This window comes from Dermochelys coriacea, chromosome 8, assembly GCF_009764565.3.
Source record: "Dermochelys coriacea isolate rDerCor1 chromosome 8, rDerCor1.pri.v4, whole genome shotgun sequence".
NCBI classification, from domain to species: domain Eukaryota; kingdom Metazoa; phylum Chordata; order Testudines; family Dermochelyidae; genus Dermochelys; species Dermochelys coriacea.
In genome coordinates this window covers 76,759,714-76,773,208 of record NC_050075.1, presented here as the reverse complement: position 1 = coordinate 76,773,208, position 13,495 = coordinate 76,759,714, and positions in this window count along the sequence as shown.

Below are 13,495 nucleotides of genomic sequence, written 5' to 3'. Positions count from 1 at the left end.
TATTTAAGGGTGGGGAGGAAGGCAAATGCCCAAGAAGAAAGACTGCTAAAGACACCTGAAGGGAAGGCAAGGGGGGAGTCCAGACTGAAAAGAAATATAACTAACTCTAAACCACAGAAATTTTGCAACCTGCCTAAAATAACATTTAGGGTAAGAAATAATATTTTGTAACCTGCTTCTTAAGTATATTGAGCTTAGCTTGCTTATTTTGTTTTATTTGCTCAGTAATCTGCTTTGTTCTGTTCTCATATTTACGTAAAATTCACTTTTTGTAGTTAAGCTTATTTCTTGTTTATAATATAATCCCTATTCACAATTCACAAAGGGGTGGGGGGAGAGGGTGTGTATACCTTCCTCCACATTGAGGGAGGAGGCAGATTTCATAATATATCTTTGGGTCTGCACCCCAAGGGAGGTGGACACCTGAGTGCTGGGGCAAGTCCCTTAAGGTGAGCTTTCCCAGAACTGTTCTGTGTCTGTTTCATTCTGGAGTTAGGAGTGGCCTTGCCTCTGTGTGTGCTGGATGAGGCTTAATAGCTTGGCTCATCAAGACAGGTAAAAAGGGTGCCCAGGCTGGCATAAGGGTGCCCAGCCTGGTGGGCTCAGCAGTATCTTAGCACATCAGGTGACATCCTAAGGGGGGCAACCTGTCACAGATACGGTCCCTGAATGCATGTATTACTGAAATATGTCTAAGCTGCTATTGGCCCAAATATCTCATCAGGTACAAAGAGCAGTTTGAACTGAGGGAAAATAAAGGCAGGCATGGCCATAATTGTTGCACCAATCTGAATTGCAAGCCTCCTTTTCCAAAGCTGGACTTGGTCGAGTGTGTCCATTTTGTGAAAGTCGTGCAATGGAGTTAAGATGGAATGTGGTATTGGGAGATTGTTCATCCCATTGCACTTCATAGCCTCAGGTGAGCTGGCAGAGTTCCTTTCTGGGATGATTGTTCTGGCCAACTTGAATGTCTGAATGAACAGCGCTTCAGGGTTAGCGTGGGATCTCTTGGCTTTCATGGCAATCATAAGACAGGTGTTTAATAGGGAAGGGTGGTTCTGGCTATCTAGATACACGTGGTCCCCATTACTGTAGTTTGAGTATTTCAAACATTAATTACTTTATCCTCTCTGTACCTCTGTGAGGTAGGGAAGTATTCCCATTTAAACAGATGAGGAAAGTGAGACAGAGATTTGTGAAGAATTCTGTGGTTTAGCCAAGAATTAAACCCAGGTCACCTGTATCCCAGTCCAGTTCCTTGGTCACAGGACCATGCTTTTTATCCCATTCTCAATAAATATAGGTGACCACATTCTGGATTTGGTTGGTGCTGGAATTGGACTGATATGGAAGTAAAAATCTTTTGCAACAGAACGACCATTCACGTACCTTTTCTATTTTGATGCCAAGATGTATCTTTTTTACTTTGGTGTGCAAGTTTTCATTCCCACACCAGTCGCCAGAAGGATTTTCCCCTAATGGCACCTGTCGGGTCAGCTGCAAAGCTCCCTGGAGTCGTGCCTTTGTGGCTGTGTATATAGGTCCCTGCCAACCCGCCACCTCTTCAGTTCCTTTTTACTGCCAGTGACGGTTGTTGGAGCAGCTTCTCTCTTGCAAACAGCAAGCAATCCCTTAGTTGACTTTTGTTCAGTGTGACCTGTAAATAGTTAAAATCTTAGTGTAAATAGTATAGTGAGTTTAGATGGGTTTTCCCCCTTCCCCATCATGTTTCCTCTCCCGGGGACCAGGGCATGCCTCTGTCTCAGGGTTTCAAACTGTGCGGGTCCTGTCTGGCGCCCAAGCCAAAGGGAGACCCACATGACTCCTGTCTGAAGTGCCTGTGAGAGGCACACCAAACAGATAAGGGCAAGTTTTGCAGAGGCTTCCGATCGAGGACCAAAAAAGAGAGGGACTTTAGGCTGAAACTGCTGCTCATAGAGTCAGCCCTTTGTCCCCAGGCGGCATCCAACCCCAAGCCCAGCACTTTGATGTGAGGTGGCCACGATGCCGAGAAAGGACTCTCACTCCAGGGACCCTCAGTACTGCCATTCTTCAGTGCCAAAGACCTCTTCCGGTGTGAGTGTTTGGCACCGCTCCCATTTGCCTGTGTTGCACCAGCAGAAGAGAACGGACAAAGGTCGCTCTCCCACTAAAGTAGTGGAGTGAGCAGGTACCAGCGGGGTGTGTCCCACATCAGGACACCGTGCTCCGGCTGTGACTCTGCCGGCACCATTGACTCCCACCTCGCAGGAAGGTCTGTCGAGTGTAGTTCTTGTGGACTTCCTGGTGTGGGAGATTCAGGAGGAGGACATAGACCTCCCTTCCACACCGGACACTTTTGAGGTGGCTTGGGGCCTTATTGCGATGATGGCACAGTCCTCTGCACTGGCACTGGCACCGCAGAGAGGATCCATGCCCTTGAGAGGCAAGCTAGCTGATGCAGCACCTCTTGCCCTTGCTTCACCACTGCTGCCCGGCACTGTCTGGGTCTACACCACCCTGGTCGCTGAGGTCAGACTATTCATCAGACTCTGAGGTGGAGTCGTATGCCTCTAGGCGCAGCCGGCACTGCTCCCAGCACCACTCGAGGCAGGAAGAAGGGCAGCCGCTTCCCATGATATCTTGGCCTCCGCAGTGGCAGGCACGGGCTCAATGGCCCTTCTGGACACCTAACACCAAGCCCAAGAACTAGGATCCAGATCCCTGTCAGTGGCTTCGGAGGCTTGGGTCCCTCCATCAGCTACTTCATTAGCCTGGGAACCTCTGTGAGGGCAGATGATGGGCATGCAGGTCGCCACTGATACCAGTGCAGGTTCTGGAACCGAGGCAGGCGCAGGCCCGGGAACCAGTACCGGCACCGCACAAGGTGTCTTGACGGGGGGGGATGAAGTGGTGATGGGCAGTTCCACCACCACAGCCTGCCATGGACACCAGGGCACACCAGGAGCTGCTCAGGAGGGTGGCTCAAAATCTCAACATGCAGATGGAGATGGACCCTATGGTGGATATTCTGGTCTCTGAGGGGGACCTTCAAGGGTGGCTTTACCACTAGTTAACACCACTAAGGTGCTATGGCAAATACCCGCCTCTCTCTCCCCCCCCCACGGCAAAAGGGGTAGAGCTGAAATATTTCATGCCATCCAGAGGGTATGAGCTCCTGTTTACCCACTCTCAACCGGGTATTCTGGTGGTGGACTTGGCCAACTAGAAAGAGAGATGGAGAGCTGGGGCTGACCTTTAAGTCTAAAGAGACGAAGAGGCTGGATCTCTTCGGTAGAAAGGTGTATTCTACCGGAAGGCTCCAGCTTTGCATTGCCAACCAGCAGGTGGTCCTAGCTACAATTCCTGGAACATGTCCAAGTTCCAGGAACTGCTACTGTCAGAATCCCACTCCAAATTTGTGGCAGTTCTGGAGGATGGCAAGGTAGTCGCGAGGACCTCCTTACAGGCCTCCCTGCACTCATTGACTCGGACTATGGTAACCATGATAGCCATGAGGTGCAGCTCATGGCTTCAAGTCTTGGGACTCCTGTATGAAGTCCAGAACACCATTTAGGACTTGCCTTTTGACTGTTCAGGACTCTTTGCAGAGCGAACAGACACTAGCCTGCATAGCCAGAAGGACTCCCAGGCAATCCGTAAGTCCCTGGGGCTGCACACGCTAGCCCCCCAGAGAAAGCCATTCAAACCACAACCTGCCCCTCACTTCTACTCAGCTCCTCCCAGGAGGAGGTCCCCTCAGTCGTCCTCTGGTCAGGGCCAGGGCACAGCAAAGCAACCCTCTGCTGCTAAGCCAAACTTCTAATGATGCGCCCGCGGGCGACACACCAATTCAAATCCCGGATTTTTCCCCTCCCTTTGTGAATCATCTATCCCATTTCTACTGTGCCTGGGCTCAAATAACCTCTGATAGATGGATCTTGAGCATGGTAGCATTGAGATATTCTCTCTCCAATTCTGTTCGCTCCTGCCTTCCGACTCGCCCGCCCCATCCCTCTTCAGGGACCCTTCTCACAAGCAACTTCTACAACTCAGGAGGGTAGAAGAGGTCTCTCTGGAGTTCAGGGGCAGGAGGTTCTACTTCCCGAGGCCAAGGCTGGGCTCATGCCTATTTTAAACCTGCGAAACCTAAACAGATTCATGAAGAAGTTAAAGTTCCATGTGGTCTCCCTGGCTTTCATCATTCCCTCTCTGGATCCAGGGGACTGGTACACCGCCTTCGACTTGAAGGACATGTACTTTCACGTGTCCATAATTCCATGCCACAGACGGCTCCTCCAGTTTGTGGTCAGCAACACCCACTGTCAGTTCACGGCCCTCCCATTTGGCCTTGAGGCGGCCCCTTGGGTGATCATCAAGTGCATGGCCATCGTGGCAGCCTTCCTGCAGAAGCAGCAGGTGCAAGTATTCCCATACCTAGACAACTGGCTAATCAAGGGCTGCTGCTGGGCACAAGTGGAGGACCACATGAGCCTGGAACAGACAACGTTCCACAGACTCGGCCTCATTCTGAATGTGGCAGTCAACCATAACTCCACTCAAAGGATAAAGTTCTTCGGAGCCCTCCTGGGTTCCAGTCAGGTGAGAGCATTTCTCCCGGAATCTCGCTTCCTTGCCATGAGCGCCATCATAGAGGATCTCAGAAGAATTCCTACCACTACAGCGCAGAATTGCCTGAGACTACTTGGGTATATTGCTGCTTGCATGTATGTGGTACAGCATGCCAGGCTGTGGATCCGGTCCCTTCAGGCTTGGCTAGCCCAGGTGTACAGGCCAAACTGGGACCACCTACACTGGTCAGACTCACTCCTCAGGTCCTCGAGTCCCTCAGGCTTGACCTGCAAACAGTATGTGTGGGAATACCCTTTTCCAGACTTCAGCCATTGCTGTCCCTAGTCACAGATGCATTGTTGGTGGAATGGGGGGGGCACATCTAGGAAAACTCAGGATTCAAGGTCTTTGGTCTCAGGCAGAACTTTCGCTCTGCACATCAACATCAGGGAGCTGTGTGTGATGCACCTTGCTTGCCAGACACTCCAAACCCATCTACAGGGCAGATGTGTATTGGTATTGACAGACAATACCACAGCAATGTTCTGTATAAACAGACAGGGTGGTGCTTGCTCCTCTCCCCTGGGTCAGGAAGCCCTCAAGCTGTGGGACTTCTGCATCGCCCACTCGATATGTTTGAAGGCATCGTACCTTCCAGGCTCGCAGAACAATCACCCCAGCAGGTCTTTTCATGGCCATGAGTAGTCTCTCTGCCCTGATGACTCTATCAACATTTTTCAAAAGTGGGGATTTCCCAGATGCACCGTATCACAAACAGGTCTAACAGGAAGTGTCAGCAATTCTGCTCCTTCTTGATTCATAGCCTGCACTCGCTCGCGGATGCCTTTCCTTGGAAGGGGCACCTGATGTATGCATTTCCACCTTTCCCGCTCATCCACAAGGTCCTCCTCAAGGTCTGATGAGAGGAAGCATCAATAATTTTCATAGCATCAGCATGGCCACGTCAGCGCTAGACGTGTCAGTCTGCTAGATGTCTATAACTCTGCTCATGGTCCCAGGCTTGATAACACAGAACCATGGTCACCTCCAGCATCCCAATCTAGAGACTCTTCACCTCACAATATGGAACTCCATGGCTAAACCTGTTAGAGCTTGCATGCTCAGACTTGGTTAAGGAGGTTCTCCTTGGCTTCAGAAAGCCATTCATTTGGGCCACTTATCTGGCTAAGTGGAAGAGGTTTTCAATTTGGTCTCTGCTGAAGGGCACTCCTCTGTTGCAGTCATCAATTCCCTTCACCCTGGACTATTTACTTCGCCTAAAACAGCAGGTCCCAGTGGTATCGTCGATAAAGGTGCACCTGGCCGCTATTTTGGTTTTCCATCCCAGCTCAACTGGATGGTCAGTATTTGCTAACCTCATGGTTGGCTGCTTCCTCAAAGGGCTAGATAGACTGTATGCGCAAGTAAGGTAACTGATTCCCCCATGGAATCTCAACCTGATGCTCTTGAGGCTGAAGGCCTTTGAGCCCCTAGCAACATGCTCTCTCCTTTACCTTTCTTGGAAGGTGACATTCCTAGTGGCTATAACTCAAGGCCTTGATGTCCAAGCCCCTTACACTGAGTTTTATAAGACGAGGTGCAGTTGTGGCCGCACCCAGCTTTCCTCCCAAAGTTGGTCTCGCAGTTTCACATGAACCAGGACATTTTTCTTCCAGTGTTCTTCCCTAAGCCACGTGCTAATAACTGGGAATGGATGCTCCATTCTCTAGATGTCAGACGAGTATTAGCTTTGTACATTGAGTGGATAAAGCCATTTCGGAAATCGACACAGCTCTTTATTGCAATTACTGAGCAGATGAAGGGGGCTCCCAGTGTCATCCCAAAAGATCTCTTCATGGATCACGGCATCTATCAGGGTGTGCTGCAACCTAGCAAAGGTACTGGCCCCAGTATTAATGCGCACTCCACAAGAGTGAAAGCTTCGTCTGCAACGTGTCTGGCACAGGTTCCTATTCAAGACATCTGCAGGGCGGCGATGTGGTCATCTATTCACACCTTTATGTCACACTAGCCATTACACAGCAGGCTAGAGATGATGTCTGATTTGTCAGAGCAGTGCTATGGTCTGCGACTCAGTAAATTCCAACCCTTTCTCCTAGGGACTGTTTGGGAGTCACCTACTTGGAATTGACATGAGCAATCACTCGAAGAAAAAATTGTTACCTTTCATAATTGTTGTTCTTCGAGATGTGTTGCTCATGTCCATTCCAAGACCCACCCACCTTCCCTCTGTTGGCGTATCTGGCAAGAAGGAATTCAAGAGGTGGTGGATTGTCAGGGAGTTATATATACTGCCATTAAGGCGCGACTCCAGGGGGTTCCACAGCTGACCCGGCGGGTACTGCAAGGGGAAAAACCTTCTGGCGACTGTGCACACAGCATGCACACGCCTACTTGAAATGAACATGAACAATGCATCTCGAAGAACAACAGTTACAAAAGATAGGTAACTTTTTTTTTTTTTGTTGCTTGCAAGCCAGTGGCCCTGCTTAAGTGGGATCAACAGGCAAATCAAAGAAGAATTTGGCCCCTTGTAAAAGGCTCCAACTATAATCTTTAGCAGCAGTGGTGGAAACTAACAGAAACTGTGGCAGCATGTCAAAACCCATTCCTCAGATAGTTGATGAGAAAACTGAGGCATTGTGCTGCTGATAGATTTCTGTAAGCATCTTCTGCCATGTGCTTTGCACATGTATTCTTAGCCTGGTTCAGAAAGGTCAAGAAGCTGCTCCTGTTATAGGGTTAGCATTCATAATCCCTTCTAAACAAACTCTCAATATCTTTTCCTTAGTTGCCACTGCCACTACAGACTCTAAGGATCTCTTTGCATCTTTGAACTTAGTGGCAGTCAATGGGAGACAACTGGGGGACAGCATATGGAAAACAATTACGAGGCACACTAAGTGGCAGCCTTAACCCAACTTCAGAAAGCTCAACAATGTCATTGCAGATGTAATGCAAAAAAAAAAAAGTGGGCTCTGCCATCTGCTCTTCCATAAAAACCAGGATTACGTTTTGTATCTATTTCATCTGATTCAATCAAAAGGATCTTCCACCATCCAGAGGAAAAGTATGGCGGTAGGAACATCAGAGACAGAATGTGACTTCAGGTTCCCCTTCTCCAGATGATGCAAATTGCTGGTATGATTACACATCTACCCAAGAGTGCCAATCTGAAATCGGCTTACTTTACTTCTAGAATCTCAACAAAAATAAACCTAATGACTCTAGGGAGTTTGGGAGGGAGATGCTGACACTACCCTAGAATACACCACAAGTACTTACACACTTACCAGGAAGGCTTGTATGCATTTCCCTATCAAAAAGCCACAGGAAGCTCTTCAGGTTTACTTTCATATTCTGTGACAAAGCTCAGCCATTCACAAATGTCCAGCTCATTGTGAGACCAATGAGTGTACCAGCCCCTTGGAGTCATTTCTAAATGACATATGAGATGTCAACTATCAGGAGATGCTAGCCAAAGAACTGTGAGCACTTCTGAAACACAGCTTTACCATCAGTTTCCAAAAGGGCAATTGTACTGCTTCAAGCAGTTCACATGGTGGGAGTTAGATCAGTTAAGAAAGAGAAATAAATCAACTGATTTTTGTCAAATGGGTCTAGCAAAAGTCAATCATCACTATGATGATATCCCAGAATCAAAATCAAGGATCTTGGGACTCTTCTGTTGATGAGGGAAAGCTGCATCATGTATTACTATGGACAGTTGGCACATCAGGACATATTAAAAACTCATTCAGAGCAAGTTGCTTGGGGAACAATACATGAAAGACAGAGTTAGTTTACAGATAGACCATTCTCTACACTATTTGTCCTAGTGGTCTCCCTGATCGCTCCTGCGGGAGTCTTCAGAGGCTTCAGTTCCTGTTTTCAGAGAGACCCTATCACAATGCCTGCCTCAGTAAACAGGGAGAATGTGCACAAACTGTACTTAAAAAGAACAGCAGCATTGGCCTCTTGGAGGTAAGAGGCTGACATCTGGCAGAGATACAACCATACCTGTAGAGACTGTAGCCCATAGGATTATTTTGCTAGCTATTATATCCTACTAATCCAGCCAGCAATATCATTTAGTATGTTTCTTTTTCTGAAATTAATCCATTTTATTCTTATATTTTATCAGTATTAATTCCTTGGAATGTAGGATGTGTTGAGGCATGTGTTTCCTAATAATAAGTTTTGCTGAAATGAAAGAAGCTTACCGACCTGTAAGATCTGGTAAGATCTGCTATAAAGCAAAAAGTATAATCAATTATAAATATATCAACATAAAAATTGGCAACCTTTGGCACAGATAAGAATGGTCCCTTTTGGGGAACCAAAGGGAGGAATTATCCACATCACATTACAGGTTATCTGACTTCTACAACTGATTGGTAACTGCAGGGTGCACCACAACTTGGAGGTCATCAAGAGAGGCTAGGCTGGCAGTTTTGGAATGAAATAATCCTAATTAATATATTTAGAAAGTAAGTGTTATCATTCTAACATATAGGAGAAGGGTACCCATAAATTTCTTAGGGTACGGAAATAAGATTTGGGTATAGTAGGTTGGGCCTGAATTACATAGGTCAGGATCCTATAAAATACTTTGTAAGAGAGTGCAGTCCAGTTCTGCTAAGTTCAGCTCTTAAGTTCTGACCTCTATCTATCAGCTTAGTATTGGGCAATATAGTATAACTACTCAACATTCCTAACCATTGGGGAAGCTAGCACCATCGTGTAATCGGGCATGCCAGGCGTGAGGCTGGTGCTTCACCTCCTATTACTGGGTCCTCAAGGAAGGATGAGAGTATGTTAGGTTAAAGTATAATAGAAATGGTACCACCAGGAGTTTTGAAATTTTTACTGTTTTGCAGTTATAAGATTCATAGCATTTCTTATTTTTATGTTAATTTCAATAAAGGCTTTATCAATTTAGTATTGTCCTCAGTGTACTTGTTCTTGCCAAGCACCCTGAGAATCCTCTCCCAATATTGAACTCTGAGTTCTTAAACTCTGTAGTCTGAATTGGATAAGAACCTATAAATCTTCTGGTTGGGTGCAATCAGTGGCGAGCCACCACAACTAACCCATCCAATTCAGGTCAACAAGGCGGCCGCTACTGTGTGATGCACCATAACAACCTACCTCCCACTAGGCAAGGGGGCACAAAGGGTACCAAGCTGCACCAGAACTTACGACTTAGCTCCCTTTGTGCCTCAGCTGAAAGACAAAACACCCAGGAAAGCCACTTGGGTCTTCCAATCGATAGTATCCAAGATTGGAAAACTACAGGTTGATCAGTTTGCATTAGAAACAATGGAAAGGTAGATTTGCATCTTTAGAGGGACAAGAGAAGCAGGCATGGTGGACATGATGTTGCAATGTGAATTAAGATGCTTTCTTTATTTTCTCCAATACTTTTCTGGTTTAGGGCAATTTAGAAGATTTGTGCAGGGAGTGGGCAGGATTATTAAATGTGCATTCCCATCCACATCCCCCTGCACACACCTAGTCCAAGCAATTCGACTTCCTATTAGACACAAGCCTGATCTCTCACAGCATAGCAACTGAATAGCAAATGATGACTGCCCAGGGTACGTGGAGGTACTTGAAGGCTAGATGGTGCTCACTGAATGTGTAGCTATTCAATATTTTTTTTATCTTCATTGATAGTGTGGCCCCATGCTTTATTTACTGTTCTCCGTCAACACAGTGTGCTAAATGCAGCATTGTTAAATTCCTAATAGGCTTTTCTATGGCATTCATCACGAATGTATCTGAGTGCTTCCCAAACATTCATGAATTTATTTTCACAGCACTGTCCCATGAGGTGTTTGCATTATCGCCATTTACAGATGAAGAGACTGAGACAGAGAATAAAGCCAAAAGTGTCAAGTGTCCACTAATTTTGGGTTCCCAACTTGAGATACTTGGAACCTGATTTTTCAAAGTACTTGCCATTTTGATAGCGTATATTCAGAACAGTTCCTACTGACTCCAGTTGCAGCTGAGTGCTCAGCACTTCTGTGAGTCAGACCCTATGGTCTCAAGTTGGGCACCCAAAAAATGAGGAACACACAGTGACCACCCATGAAAAGTTTTGTTTAAGTCACTTGTGAAGCATCACACATGGACTCTGACAAAGGTGGGGTGGAAACCAGTTTTCCAAGGTAGCATTCATCTGCCTGAATCATGAGACCACCCTTTTTCTGCAATCCCTTGTCTCATTCACTACACACCTCACTTCTGCAACAAATGAAGCAAGAGGGTCCTTGTGATGGGGGTGTCCACCCCAGATAAGGCCTGAAGGGGTTAAGGGGGCTAGGTGGGCCAACTAACTGCCAAGACTGCACCTGGAGAAAGAACCAGAGAGCAGAGATTAATTAGATGAGACTTAGCTGGACAGGAATATGAGGGGCTCTGTAAAGCCCAGGAGGAGCTAAGAGCAGCTGAGGCTTCATGATTCAGTAGTTTGCAGTTACTCCATGGGAGAAGGGAGATGTGTTGGGGGCTACAAAGGCAAGTAGCTTACAGTTACTCCCTGGGAGGAGGGAGCATGGGGTTGGCAAACCCAGGGAAGTAGGGAGATCCAGAAGGTAAGGAAAGGCTCAGCAAAATTAAATTCTGCTTCAAATATCAGTTTAGTCTTCAATATTTTCTAGAAGCCAATATGTGAAAATTTGATGAGCAAGCCTTAGAAATTGTCCTATTGCTGCATATTCTTTGTAAGTGATCCTAGGATATGAGTAATACAGCCTCTCTTCAGATAGGTTTGCTCCACCTAAATGTAGTCTTTGCACACTGCAGTTGTTAGAACTCTAGGGAAAACCTTTATCAGAAAAGATTCCATACCAGTCAGAAGCAGAGTCTCTTTTCCTGTCTTAGAGAAAGGGAAGGCAGAAACCAGGCCGTAGGTAAGTCCCTGTGTTCTCTGTAGTGAGCAGAGTCTACAATCTGCAACAGCCTTTGAATTTTTGTGGTTCGCTGGTGTAGCAGTTTTGAAATTCTGCAGCAGATTAATTTAAATAAAAATGGAGATTTGTTATGAATTAAATATGAAAATGAATGAATAATTTATATTATACATAGTGGTATAGTAGCTCCAGTTTATTCTGATATTAAATTCATTTTTAATTTTTTTGTCATTTTTAGTTTTCAGTGTTGTACAGGCTTTTGTTCTGACCAGTGTGACAAAGCTCTGTCCTTGCCTCCATGGGTCCCACGTTTCCTGGCGGATTTCGCTAGCCTCAGAGGCTCACTGTGACCCTCCATGTAACCCTTTTTTCTCTAGAGACAAGGGTCACAGTCTACTGAGCCATTTTCATCATAAGCCAGTGAGGGAGGTGAGGAGAAGTTATCCTTCCTTGCATAGTCTCTGTTGTTTCCCAGTCTTAGTGATTAATCAGGGGCAAAGGTGGAGGAGGAGGGAGCCCTCACTTCCTCAAGCTCCACTTCACCCTTAACCCCCACACTCGGGTGCTGCTATTGCTCCAACTGCAGCCCCGGGGGGGAGGAGGGGGCTGCTAGCCCACTCCCCAGAGAGAAGGAGTGAGGGACCCCAGCCACTGCTGTTGTGGACACCACCACCACCACCTGAGAGGGGTCCTGACTGCCTGCCTGAACCACCACCTGGAGTTGCTGGAGCTGCTGCTGCTGCTGTGGAGTCTGCTGCCTGGAGCTGCTGAAGCCCCGAGGAGGAGAAGAAGAGGACCATCTACCAGTGGGGGAGCACCTAGAGACTTTGCAGACCATTGTGGAGGGGTCCTAAGACTGAGTAATTTTCAAACTGTGCTCTTGTGGTGGGGGTCTTGACTGTGTTTGTAGGGACACGGGGCGTGACGTGGAGCTGCCCCCTGATCCATCTGTGTCCCCCCCAACCCCCACCACTACTACCACCACCGCTGCCCCCTCCACCACCCCCACTGGCTGTATACCATCTGCCTCAGCTCCTGCCTCTGGACTCAGCTGCTTGCTTGGCTTGCCACGCCCTATTTCCACCCTTTGGGCCAGAAGCAGCAGCCAGCCTAAAAAGACTTGTGCAAGAGCACGTGGGTGCATGTACCCCCACCCTGGACTGCCCACTCCACAACTTCGCCCTTTACTACCTGCCCCATTTGCCACTTGCAGCCTTCCCCCCTCCTTTTGCCCCAGCCCCCCTTACTAGCTTCAGTTAGTTTGCCTGCCCCACCCATTTTCCTTCTGCAGCCTTTGTTTGTTTGCCCCATCCCAGCCTCTGAGGCTAGCCCCTTGGTTTCCCTGCCCTACCTCCAGCCTGCTTAGCCCCTTGCTTCGTGTGCCCATGCCCCCTCCCATGCGCTTGTGCAACTCCCCATTTTAGCTTCAACCCTCTTCACTGCACTCCCGATGTTGTTGTATCCCCCTCTCCCCTAGTGCAGCCAGAGGAGCCGGAATTCCACCTTGTGTCAGTGACTGACCCCTAACCCCTGATTGCCCCCCATCCAGCCCACCCCTTTTGGCGCCCTCCTCTCCTGCCTGCAGCCTAGCTGGGAGGAGTGGTCGACCTGCTTCCCCTTTCCCCTCCTTCTTCTGGTATCTCCCCTTCCCTCCCTGCTCACGATGCTGGGGGATGAGACAGGTGGGGCCCCCCCAGCAGCCCCAGCTACCCCTCCCCCGCCTGCCCCTCTGTCACCCCCCCCAAACCTCTACCTCCCCTGCCGAACCATCTGCCATCGCCCCTGCTGGGGCACCAGCAGCAATGGGCACCTGGGTGACCTCCACTGCTGCCATGTCTCTCAACCCCTCAGATTCAGGGGGAGCCCCCCAGCCGGCGGGAAGGGCCAGGGTAAGAAGAAGGGGAAGGACCCCGCTAAAAAGACCAGGCCCTCCATGGCAGGGGCTGCCCCAAATGCCCTGGCCCCACCGCTAGCTGGGGCATCCGTCCCTGCTGTTCCCTCCA